Below are 12,063 nucleotides of genomic sequence, written 5' to 3'. Positions count from 1 at the left end.
CAGCTAGGAATGTTTGAATTTACAGTCTGGTTTTATTAGTAAAAAAATTGCATTTTCTATGATGATGTAGAAATATGTCAGACCTTGCTTTTTTGTTCTTTAACATCCCAGTCCATTGCAATGGAAAATGCCCTTTCCCCATTGTATTTGGTCTGTTTGATTTTGACAGCCTGCCTGTGCTTGCCTGAAATTCATTTTATTTAATATTGATTGTTGAAGGAAAACCTGTGGAGGCAAATATTGCAAATATACAGAGACCTTGGACTGAGTAATTATCTTTTTATGAATATCTGAGTCCTGTGTGTAGGGGGACAACTAAGAAGATAATGATATTTTTGTTTTAATTCTTTGAAATAAGGCAAATTTTAGTAGAAATAGAGCAGCGTTATGATTTTCATATGTGCAAAGAATTTCTACTCTGCTTACAGATTGAGTCAGGGCTGAATCTAAAGAGTGGCTCTTCTTATTGGCTACAACATAATTAGTTATATTTTGAGACTGGGCATATGGATTATCCATTCTATCAGTCCCTATCTCCATTTTCCTTTCTTGCACTTTATGTGGCAGTGGCAATTCTTGGATTAGATAGGAAGATAGAAAATATCCCTGTTTACCTGCAACATTACAAAAGCTGAACTGAAACAATTTCCACTTTGCTGGTTATTTTTTTCAACTGCACTGTAGGTTTTGAGCTTCACCTGAAGTCTTTAGCCAGCTGCTAATCAAGTTTTCAGTCAATTTGCTTGGCTAATAATTTTCAGTTCTCTTCAGCCTGTCAGAAGTGGGGAGATGGAGAATTAGCGCCGTGATCCAGTTCACAAATGTAGGTGTTCTTTTTGTGGAGTAATTTGTAATTACTCCAGTAATTTGTGCTGATGGAATGCCAAATCCTTGGTGCTGCAAAGGGCTTTATCTTAAGCTGACAGCACGCTGGGGTCCTGCCCAAAATGTTTTCCAGTACTGTGTCACTGAGCAAAAAGAAAAAAAGTAAAATTAGAACTTATTTATCCAAGCAAAGGGGTGGCAGTGGGGGAAGTTAACTTGGAAATTCCTTCACCCCTGGAAGTGCTCCATCACAAACAGGGAGATGGGGAGCATGTTCTGGGATCAAGTGCCAGATTTGATCTGGTTTTGTGATCACGTCTGCAAATGCACCAACGAGCCCTCCCTCCTTCCTGGGCTCTCCTGCTCAGACCTGCACCCAGGGCTGGCTCCTTAATGCAAATAAAAATGTAAATGCTTCGAGGCCAAGTCACACAAAACCCTTCTCCCACAGTTCTTGCTGTATCAAATAGAGCTTGTTTAGGGTTATTTCCCATGTGGAATTTCTGGTGACATCAGCAGCGCTCTCCAGGCGAGGGAAGGGCTGCCACAAACCCAACACCTCCAGCCTGATGCTGCCCTAAAGCTGCTGCATCCTGAGTTCCTTGGCACAGGATCCTAAAAAAAAGGCTTAAAAATATGTCTTTAGCAAGGGAAAGCACTCAAGGCTTTATTTTCCCTTTGCCTTCCAGATTATTTTTTGATAATAAAGTGTTTTTCAGCGTTATCACATAAGAAAAGTTGTGTCTTAACTTTCATATATTTTTCATAAAACTTTACAGTATGCTAAGAAAGTAGCATTTATCCTAAACTCAAGAGCATCTACAGTAAATACTAAGTCATCAAAACCTAAAGAATTCTATTGCTGCAAATATTTTAGATTTATGGATATTGTGGCTAGTTGTGTGGCAATTCTCTGCTCCTTGGAATGATAATATATTCTTGGATATGACCAAAAATACTCAGAAGCATGCAAATAAAAATCTGTTTGACACAGAAAGTAGAGCAAAAGGAGTGCTGCCTTTCTCATGCTTTGTGTGTGGGTGCAGTGGCAGGAAAAGGAATTGAATTGTATTTATCCATATAGACATCTAGTATTACTGTGGCAATTCATTCAAGGGCTAAATCAACATTTTTAATGAAACTTGGCAATGTGCTTTGGATAGTATTAAGCTTAGTGAAAGTAGCCATGAGAGCAGCAAGGAACTGAACTAGGATTTGTAGAACAAGGTCTCTAAATGATCTGTTTAATTATTTGCTGAAATAAAGATGTACTTTAGGATAAAGTAGAAATTTGGAATAATTAGTGGGTTAGCCAACTGCCAAGAATGAGGTTTATCCAGCTCTCTAGCAGGTTGTTCCTAAATCAGAGATATCCAGTGGAAGGAAATGCTTCTTTGGGCAGACAGATGTTACTTTCAGTTAATAACAGCTGACCTATGGCTCTTAATTCACACATTTTAAAAATATGTAGAGACAAAAAGTAGATCTTACTTTTCAAAACACAATTGAGCCAGGAGGTAAAATAAAATTATTCTGATTCCAGTACAGCATGAGGGTCTTGGTGCAGCTTTAACTGTAACTTAATATCTGGCAATTTCCTAAGGCGCAAGGCAGAGATAATATATAAGTCAAGTTAAGATGCAAATTCTGCTTTTCACAATTTGCATTTCATAATTGGAGGAGAAAAAAAAAATTAATAAGAGCATTCCCAATCCACAGTTAGAAGTTATGGTTATTGAGGCATTACCCAAATCTCTTTGGGGGCTGCATATGAATGGCACTAATAGCTGTGTGGAATATGCATTCAATATAGAGGCTTAGCTCTATGGCCTGTCAGCCTGAATCCTGTAAATAACTGGATGGTTCCATAATATTTTCACTTTAAAAGTGCTGGAGCCTGCTTGAGAGCAGATAGTACCTACTGAAGAAGGCAAGATTGTTAATGTAATTTTAAAAATGGAGCGTAGTCATTGAACAAAACCTGCAGTCAGAGACTACTGTGTAACAGAGATGGAGTCTCTATGGCTAAAATAAAAATAAGTCAGGAAAAAGCTTCCATTTCTAGTGCAAGTTGCATCTTTCCACTTGGATTTATCAAAATTGAGGGGGTGTTTTTTTAATGAGTTAAGACTAACAAAACCTTTTCATTTCAGTCTTTCACTTTTTGCTAATAAAGGATCTTTTATGGTCCTCATTCACACATGTGTTTCCGAGGAGAAAGGCTTTGCTGGATAAGGCTCAAAATATCTATAAGTTATTCTGTATATTTCAAAATATAATCCATTCCTGCTGCTCGAGGGTTTTCATAATTTCTGTGCTATTTAATGCATGCCTGCTGTTGAGTGGATGTACAATTACAGAAGTGGTTTGGGGAATGGCATCTTAAATACAGGAAAAACATTATTATGGATGCAAATATGCTGGATTCTCCTGAGAGTAAGACTAGAAAAGTAATTTTAAGAAAAGTTCTTACAGAGGAAGTGTTCCATAATTGTGAGAAGGAAATATTAAGAGATACTCTTAATCCAGCTGAGAAGTAACATGTATTTTTTTTTTAACGAGGAATTCCCTGTTTACACCAAGCACTGTGACTCTGACTTATTAGTTGTTCTGCATGCCAAAAATTTCAGTTTCATAAGTCTAGCTCAGTACATTTGATGTCACTCTTACTGCCTTTATTACTTGTTTTTTTTAATTGAAATTTTAGTTTTGCTGGCTTGGTACCTCTTGCTTGAGTGGTAGAATGGAGTGACCGTCAGAATCAGGCCTAAATTTAAGTTGAAGGAAAGAGATATGTTACCTCACTGTGCTTGACTTTGCTGAAATTTCAAGGTGGAGGTCAATTTGATGGGACTTTTGCCACCACTAATTAAATTCTTTCTTTTTTCTTTTTTTACACATAAACCCTGCTTCTTCAGAGAGCTCTCAGAAACACCCAGAGAAATGTAATCAGGTTTCTGAGAGTGTGTTTGAAGGTCCCAGGAGTTGCCAGGGGGAGGCTTGTGCCACCTGCCTTGCCATCCCTTGCTCCACCAGAGGCCAAGCAGGGAATGTAATTTTTACTTTAAACACGATTGTTACGGTGCTCACACTCCCTGTTTGTTCCTGACTTCAGGGCCTGATTAAACTTAGTCATGTGTGTAATTGTGGGTAGAATGAGCTGCTGCATGGTTTTTACTTGTTAATGATAAATGTGGATTTTTTTTTTTTGCCCATTCTTCATGCTCTCCACCCTTCAAAAGGCTTTTTTCGAGTCTTTGCAGGTATATGTAATTTATTTGGAAAGAAATCCTTTAGCATTGTATCCCAATACTGTAATAAGCTGGACTTGTCTTTTCTTTTGATAAACTTCCACCCCCTTAAAAGCACTTGGAGCCTGTGGTGAGCCCAGGGCTCCCTGGGGATCCTCTCTCTGCATTTCTTTAATTCATTGCTTGCGGTTCACATTTTTGGAGCTCTAATGCAAAGTTTATTTAAAGTGTGGTCTGCCACCACCAGTGACTCAGGTAGGAGAAACCACAGATCTGTCCTGGAATCTGGCATTCTCAGAGGGTGACAAACCAGGCTTTGGGTTTTCTGTCTCACACAACAACACTTCCTTCTCATAAAAGTTCAACCAGGCAAATATTGTCATTTTTCTACTGAAAATGACACCAGAACCTTCCAGAGGGAGTATGAAGTTCTCACCACAGTTATCCCTTTTTAGGGGAAGATGTACTTAAGAGCTCATGATGACTTGTCACTTTTGTATTCTCCCAAGTGCATTTATTTAATACAATAGGAGAGAACTTTCCAGGATTGGCAAACACTGTGATCACTGTGATCTTTAGTCAGTCAATGTGTACAGCAGTGAGAAGCTCATTCCTGCCATCATAAATTTATGGAAGGCAATGTTTAGAAAGTTTTTGATGATAACTCGTTCAGGCTGAAATGTAAACAAGTTAAGAAATGTCTTAGAAGTGGATGGTTGGGTTGTATGAGCCTTTAATGTGAGTATTACACCAAAAAATTTAAATACTGACTTAAGGCATCTTTGTGATTCATGCATGCTTAACATTATCTTCTTTTTCTTTCTTTCTTTCTTTCTTTCTTTCTTCCTTCCTTCCTTCCTTCCTTCCTTCCTTCCTTCCTTCCTTCCTTCCTTCCTTCCTTCCTTCCTTCCTTCCTTCCTTCCTTCCTTCCTTCCTTCCTTCCTTCCTTCCTTCCTTCCTTCCTTCCTTCCTTCCTTCCTTCCTTCCTTCCTTCCTTCCTTCCTTCCTTCCTTCCTTCCTTCCTTCCTTCCTTCCTTCCTTCCTTCCTTCCTTCCTTCCTTCCTTCCTTCCTTCCTTCCTTCCTTCCTTCCTTCCTTCCTTCCTTCCTTCCTTCCTTCCTTCCTTCCTTCCTTCCTTCCTTCCTTCCTTCCTTCCTTCCTTCCTTCCTTCCTTCCTTCCTTCCTTCCTTCCTTCCTTCCTTCCTTCCTTCCTTCCTTCCTTCCTTCCTTCCTTCCTTCCTTCCTTCCTTCCTTCCTTCCTTCCTTCCTTCCTTCCTTCCTTCCTTCCTTCCTTCCTTCCTTCCTTCCTTCCTTCCTTCCTTCCTTCCTTCCTTCCTTCCTTCCTTCCTTCCTTCCTTCCTTCCTTCCTTCCTTCCTTCCTTCCTTCCTTCCTTCCTTCCTTCCTTCCTTCCTTCCTTCCTTCCTTCCTTCCTTCCTTCCTTCCTTCCTTCCTTCCTTCCTTCCTTCCTTCCTTCCTTCCTTCCTTCCTTCCTTCCTTCCTTCCTTCCTTCCTTCCTTCCTTCCTTCCTTCCTTCCTTCCTTCCTTCCTTCCTTCCTTCCTTCCTTCCTTCCTTCCTTCCTTCCTTCCTTCCTTCCTTCCTTCCTTCCTTCCTTCCTTCCTTCCTTCCTTCCTTCCTTCCTTCCTTCCTTCCTTCCTTCCTTCCTTCCTTCCTTCCTTCCTTCCTTCCTTCCTTCCTTCCTTCCTTCCTTCCTTCCTTCCTTCCTTCCTTCCTTCCTTCCTTCCTTCCTTCCTTCCTTCCTTCCTTCCTTCCTTCCTTCCTTCCTTCCTTCCTTCCTTCCTTCCTTCCTTCTCTTTCTTTCTTTCTTCTCTTTCTCTCTCTCTTTCTTTCTCTCTTTCTTTCCTTTCTTTTCCCTTGCCTAACTTCCCTGAATTCGCGTTCCCTTCCTCCTTTTTCCATCTATTTTTTGCTCCTCTCTCTCCTCCTTTGCCATGACACTGGCAGCAGCAGTGTGCCATCACTCACACCAGACAGTTTTTCCCCACCTGAGCCAACATCAGAAATGTCCCAGCCCCTTTCTGTGCCCAGGGGGAGCTTTGATAAGTGACCCTCATCACCTGAATATTCACCTGCCACTGTTCCAGGCTGGGCTGGGAAGGAGAGCTGTGCTGTGTGACCTGTGCAACAATGGGGGGCTGCCAGAGCAAAGAAAAAAAAATTGCATATATATATATAAAGCCTTTGATGATAAAATTGCAAAAACTGTATAAGACATGAATCACTGGTGGGGGGGAAGTGGAAAAATCTAGAGTAATTCTTTGTTCAGCTCAAATGAATAAGGCAGAAATAAAAGCAACAAAGCACAGCTGGTTTTCTCCTGGTGGTGGTACCTTTGCAGTGTCTTTTTTTAACTGAGCAGTAGATAATTAGGCTTCTGCATCCACGTGGGAAGGGGTGATTTATTTCCATGGGAAGTGGAAGGAATTGGGATCCACAGTTTCACCCAGCTCCCCAGGGAAGGGTGGGATAATGTGAAGGCTGAAGGGACAGGGCGGGAAAAAAAATGAGCATTGTCTGCTGACCTCAGAGGCTGCCATTTCTCCCGGGAAAAGCCTCTCAGCTCTCCAGTTTGTAGCACATCTCTCAGGTTTTTGTCACTGGTAATAGCCCAATAATTGACTGCTGATGGAGGAGTTATTACTCAGTAAGACTGACAGGACTCTACCCTCTGCTGTCTCAGGGCATGTTCCTTAGGTCAGGGTTTTACTGCTGTGACAAATCTGGTGAGATATGTGTCTCCAATGATTCATCTATAATGCATTTCACTGAAACGCTTCCAGAAAATTTATTTCATATTTCAGGCTGCAACATTACAAGAGAAGAGCTTAAAAAATGGAAATACCTTCTTCCTCCATTACCTTTCTGGTAGACTTTTTTTTTGATGCTTTTCCCATGCCTTTTCAACAAAGGTTTTAACTGGAGTTGTGTTTTACCTGAGCTTTTTAAGCCCCTTTTAGGTAGGTTGTGGGTTGGAATAGTTTAATTTATCAAACTATGCATTAGTTTTGTTAAATACTGAGAACCTCAGTGGGGTGTTTTAATGTGGGAGGCCAAAGAATTTCTCCTCAGAGGTAAATTGCACTAAGAAGGAGGGAAGATTTTGTGTGGTTGAGGTAACCAGCAGTGCTGGAGCACTTGTTGGCTTTTGAAGTAGACCATGCTCCAGCATTTTCAGCCTTTGAGGGTAAAGGGTGGGAAGCTGAGTAAAGGAGACTGTGTTAAAAGCAGCAAAGAAGGCAATATTTGAAATTCCACGTGCATCCTTGTGGATCCAGGGTGCAGGAGCAAACGTGCACTTTCTGTGTGAGCGCTTCTGCAGGGGGCTCTTGATGGTGCCATTACACCTCAGTTTCCCAAAGCAGCTTTTCAGGCAGAATTATTTTCGCATTATTTGTAATAGGAAGGAGCAGGTAATGCAGGGACCTGAGATTTTGATCAGGTGTTGGCAGGAGATTGAGATTAGGCTGATGGAAAGCCCAAGCAGCCTGCTTGGCACCTCAGCCCTGGTGTCAAAAATAGCATGGCAGAGAATAAGAGGAAAGCTTGGCTCTCTTAATGACATAAAGCTGCCTCACATACCTGTTTCTGTTGTTCTTTGGACTGAACATGAAGTTAAGTCTTCTTTACTGCACTGAATTGGAGTATTCTGTGTTGTGGAACTGTCTGGGAAGGCCAGTAATCCCTTAAATCATAATGGACCCCAGGAAACCTGCTGGAGAAAAACCCTGTGCACAGAAATACACCAAAACTCATGGTCTGGGAAAGGATTTCACAAACTCTTGTAAATGCTGCTTGCTCTGCTGAGGTGATTGCTCAGTTCAGTGCACTTTTCAAAATTCAGATTTGCTGCATGAAGCTATTAATCTTTCTATTTTTATTTCTCTTCATCCTTTTTTCTTTACTTAACTTTTTACCATATTTTTTTCCTCCCAGAAATGTCCCACCTCAGCAAAGCAAGGCTAAAAAGCTGCCATTTAGATTTAGCAAGACTTTCTTGAATTTCTTAATGCTATAAAAAGTGCTTAATCCTCTGCTTAAAATCTACAGAACTAAAAGCATGGGAATTATTTTTCCAGTAGTGAATTTACTCCTCAAGCAGGGATGGCTGTGTCTAGATTGTCTATTTTTCTTCACCTGCTTAATTTCACTGATTACTGTTGATTGTGAAGACCTAGGTCCAGCCAATGAGAAATATTTTATCAGATTTGGGTTGGGTGTCCTTCTAGACCTCTTGTGTGTGACGCATAAGGATGCTGCTGAAACAAAAAAGTATAGAGATTTTCTGTTCCAGAATGCTTGAATTCTGGTGCAAAAACGGAGGAAAAGGGAGAAAAAGGACTTGTACTGAATTTATTTTAATCCTGTTCCTGCCTCAGAATGGCTTGGAGAAGGAGCAGGAGGAGGTCTGGAGCAGAGAAAAGGGTGAGAGGTGGCACTGGACACATCTGTGAGCAGAGACAGGAGAGGGAATGTGGTGAGAGGCACTGATGGTGCATTTGTTTTCCCATTCACCATGTAGCCAGGTCTCCCCAAAATCAGTAAATCAAGCCCTTGATGTCCATGGCAATGAATTTCTGATGATATTTAGAGCATCCCCAGATCTGGTCAGAGGGGATAAATATTCATAAATTTATGCACTGTGACTAATACATATGGCCTGAGCAAATGCACTTTCATGGTTGGGTGAGGGGACTCATCTGTTTCTGTCAGCCTGTGTCAGAATTCCTGTGGCATTAATCAGGACCCCTTCCTGATGAGTTCTGCCATCTGTGGCAGGGCACAGAGCACATACTCATGCATCAGTCCAAAAACTTTGAGAATTAGAGACAGAGCTTTACAAATCAGGTCTCTCTTAAAATTATTTGACTACCTTTTCCTCTTCTTGAGCATAAATAAAAATGCCCTTATTAGAAGCTACAGGAGGTGCAGAATTAGATTAATATGAGCCTTGTTAACACAGAATATTGCTGACACACTCCCTTGATTGCTTAATAACACTTAAAATAATTCCTTACTTTATTAATCTGTCAAACTATTCATAACAATTGTCATGGAGCTGTTGCATCACTCAAGCTTGAACATACAACCAGCAATTTGGAAGCTAATTACATGCTTGTGTTTTCCTCAGATGGTTTTCTGCATATCAGCTGTTATAAGTAGACTGGGTGTAAAACTGAGGGAAAATGGTCAATATTCAACAATTATCAGCAACAGAGTCAATGTCGCACTGAATCCTAAATAGCAGAAGTGAGATAAAATGAAAGGCTCTTTTAAAATTGTTTTGATGATTCAAAGTACTGAGGTGAATTAAAATCTAACGGTGGTGTAGCCACTGGCATCAGTGTTTCATCCTGTACATTTAGAATGAGCAGAATAATAATGATTAAAACTGAGGAAGTGGGACAAATGTGCAAGAAAACTCCACCGTTTGGTGAGGTTGAGTTTCATTCTAGGTCTCATGCCAGAAAGAGATGAGATTTCTCATGTGCTTCTTTAAAAGGTGTTAATTATTAAAGAGCATAGAAATAAATATTTTATATTCCACTTATATAGATCCCCCAAGGAGTATTTGACATCAAAGTAAGAGACCTGTCTGTTAAGTTAAAAAATGGTACCTCTGGCCTTGTGTTTATCTTGAAAAGATCAAGAAGGTATTTAACTTGAGAAAATCATTTATGAGAGGGTTGAAACCTTTGTTGAAAAAGGTGCTAATTGTAGAAAAAGGTTGAAAGAAATTTGTTTTATGTTGTAGAAGCTCACAGAGATGTGATCTTCTAAAGACATCACAGAACACAGAGAATGTTCACTGAATTTAGCAGGAGTCTGAAAAATGGGGGGTTTTTTGGTTGTTGTTCTTTTTTTTTTTTTTACATATTGAGAAGTTCTCCACATAGTAATTAAAATCACCAGGTTCTGAACTATGATTTGGCCACAGGAATAAACTTTTCATCAACACTTAGTTCATATTGTGATCTTCCCCACTCCCCAGATTCCTGAGCAACTCTATAAAACATTTTCACAGGGGTTATTTTTCGTTCACAGAGGAAAATGGTTCATTACTCATCACTTCAGTGTTTTGCCACAACTGGATAAACCTTGAGGTTGCACAAGTGTAAAACTGGAGTAAAGTGGTGATAAATCATTTGGTTTCTGCTGGGGATGTGAACCATCCAAAGAGTTTCTGCTTTATTCCCTCTGGAGCTGATCCTTGGGTAACTACTGAACTACCTGAACAAAATTCTACTTTTATTAAGTTATCCTGAAAAAAATATATACTTTTATAAAGAAAACCTTAAATCCTTTAGGCTAAAACTCACCCCTGAATAGGAAAACATTCCTCCAAGGAGTGAACCTCCTGGATTTGCTGTATGTCACAAATACAAAATTATTTTTCTGTTCAAGTGCTGTGTCAGTGTCAAACTGTTCTGGAACACCAGGTTAGGAAAGAATGTCTTGGTATTAAAACTCCTCTCTAGTTGTATATCTGTGTAGCTACAGCATTGACTAAAAATGTTAAATGAAAAAAAACCCAGAAAAACAGATTAAACCCCATTGTGTTGATAAAACTGCTCAGAACCTGAGCAAGTGTTTCAATTGAAGTAAAAACAGATTTTTGAAGACACAAACCAGAAGAAGTCCAAATAAAAATACAACGTTGTCAGGATGTGTTGAGTTGCCTGTTGGCTCTTTAAGTGCTTCAAAATATTTTGTGAGCTCCAAAGTTTTAAAAAGAGGCAAAACCATCAATTTTTTATCAATGATACTGAGATCCATCCTGGAGCAAAATGTGTAAGCAAAATGTCCAAACCAGTATGCCCCAGCCAGTGATGGTGGTGAGGGAGAGAAGCAAGGGGAAGAACAGAAGGGTAGCAGAGAAAAGCAATTTTTTTACAAATACATGAAGTTTGTGCAACTTCCCTTTGTGGTAGGTGCCGTGCTTCCCAAATCTGGGAACACCTGGGGTCGTTTGGGACATCAAGCTCTGCCCATGGGAGAGCTAAACATAGGGAATAACTCAGCAGGTTGTTTGGGAAAATCATGTCAGGGCACTGGAATGAGCAGGGGTGGGATTGTAAGGGTGGAGGATTTGGGGTGATGTGAAATTCAGTTTTAGGGGGATGTGGTGCTGCCCAAGTGAGCCTTTATCCACCCCTTGGTGTGGCCTCTCAGCCTCCTGTCTGCCTTGCCACTTTCTCAACACTTGAGAGGCACACACCTGATGGCCCCCTGCATGCCTGGTGTGCATTTACACCTTTTCTGCTCTAACTGACACCAAATCAGCCATCACATCTGAGGGCAGGGGGAGGAAGGCTCGTCAGGCTGTTTGCTCAGCATGACAGGGTTCAGGATGCTGCCAGAGACCACAATCCTGCCTTCACAGCCTCTCTCATGCAATGATTTGCAAGGTTGAGATGTTCCTGATGCTGTTATAACCTTTCCTTGAGCTAGATTTACAGAAAAATGCCAATTTTTTGTGTTACCCTGAGGCACTGTTAGCCAGACACTCCCCTTCTTCATGGTTTTCTTCACACCACTCCCAGCTCTGCACCAACTCCTGATTCTTGACATGTTCTCATTTTGCCAAGCTAAAAATACAGATTTGTTATTTCTGACTTTCCTGTTTCTCAGGTCCCTTTGCAAAACCAGCCCACAGTTGGGTAGATTGCATTGAATATGGTGACACATGTAATTTTCAGACACCACTGGAGTTTTGTGATGCATCAACCAAAAGACATATTTCCATTCCAAAGAGAAATATGCAAGTGAAAGAAAAAAGTTAACTTGAAGGAAATCTGTATTAGTAAAGTTTATTACTGAGACGACAGATAGTAAACAGGCTTGGATGTTGTTGGACACGTGAGTATGCATGTCCTATCCAAGCCTTCCAAATTGCTTGAATCACCCTGAATCTAAGCTGGCTATTCATATTTTTATTTCTCATCTTCACTTTTTTTTTTTTTTTTAGCC

The 12,063-nt window shown here is 40.4% G+C and overlaps 1 protein-coding gene across 1 annotated transcript in view; it reads left to right on the top strand.

Annotated features, from left to right (window-relative positions):
- Window positions 1–12,063, top strand: part of XRCC4 (X-ray repair cross complementing 4) — a 128,795-nt gene that overhangs the window by 74,176 nt on the left and 42,556 nt on the right. The window lies entirely within an intron of this gene.

This window comes from Geospiza fortis, unplaced genomic scaffold (assembly GCF_000277835.1).
Source record: "Geospiza fortis unplaced genomic scaffold, GeoFor_1.0 scaffold43, whole genome shotgun sequence".
In the NCBI taxonomy this organism is placed as follows: domain Eukaryota; kingdom Metazoa; phylum Chordata; class Aves; order Passeriformes; family Thraupidae; genus Geospiza; species Geospiza fortis.
The sequence above is the reverse complement of the archived record's forward strand: the minus strand, read 5'-3'. Positions and strand labels throughout refer to the sequence as shown.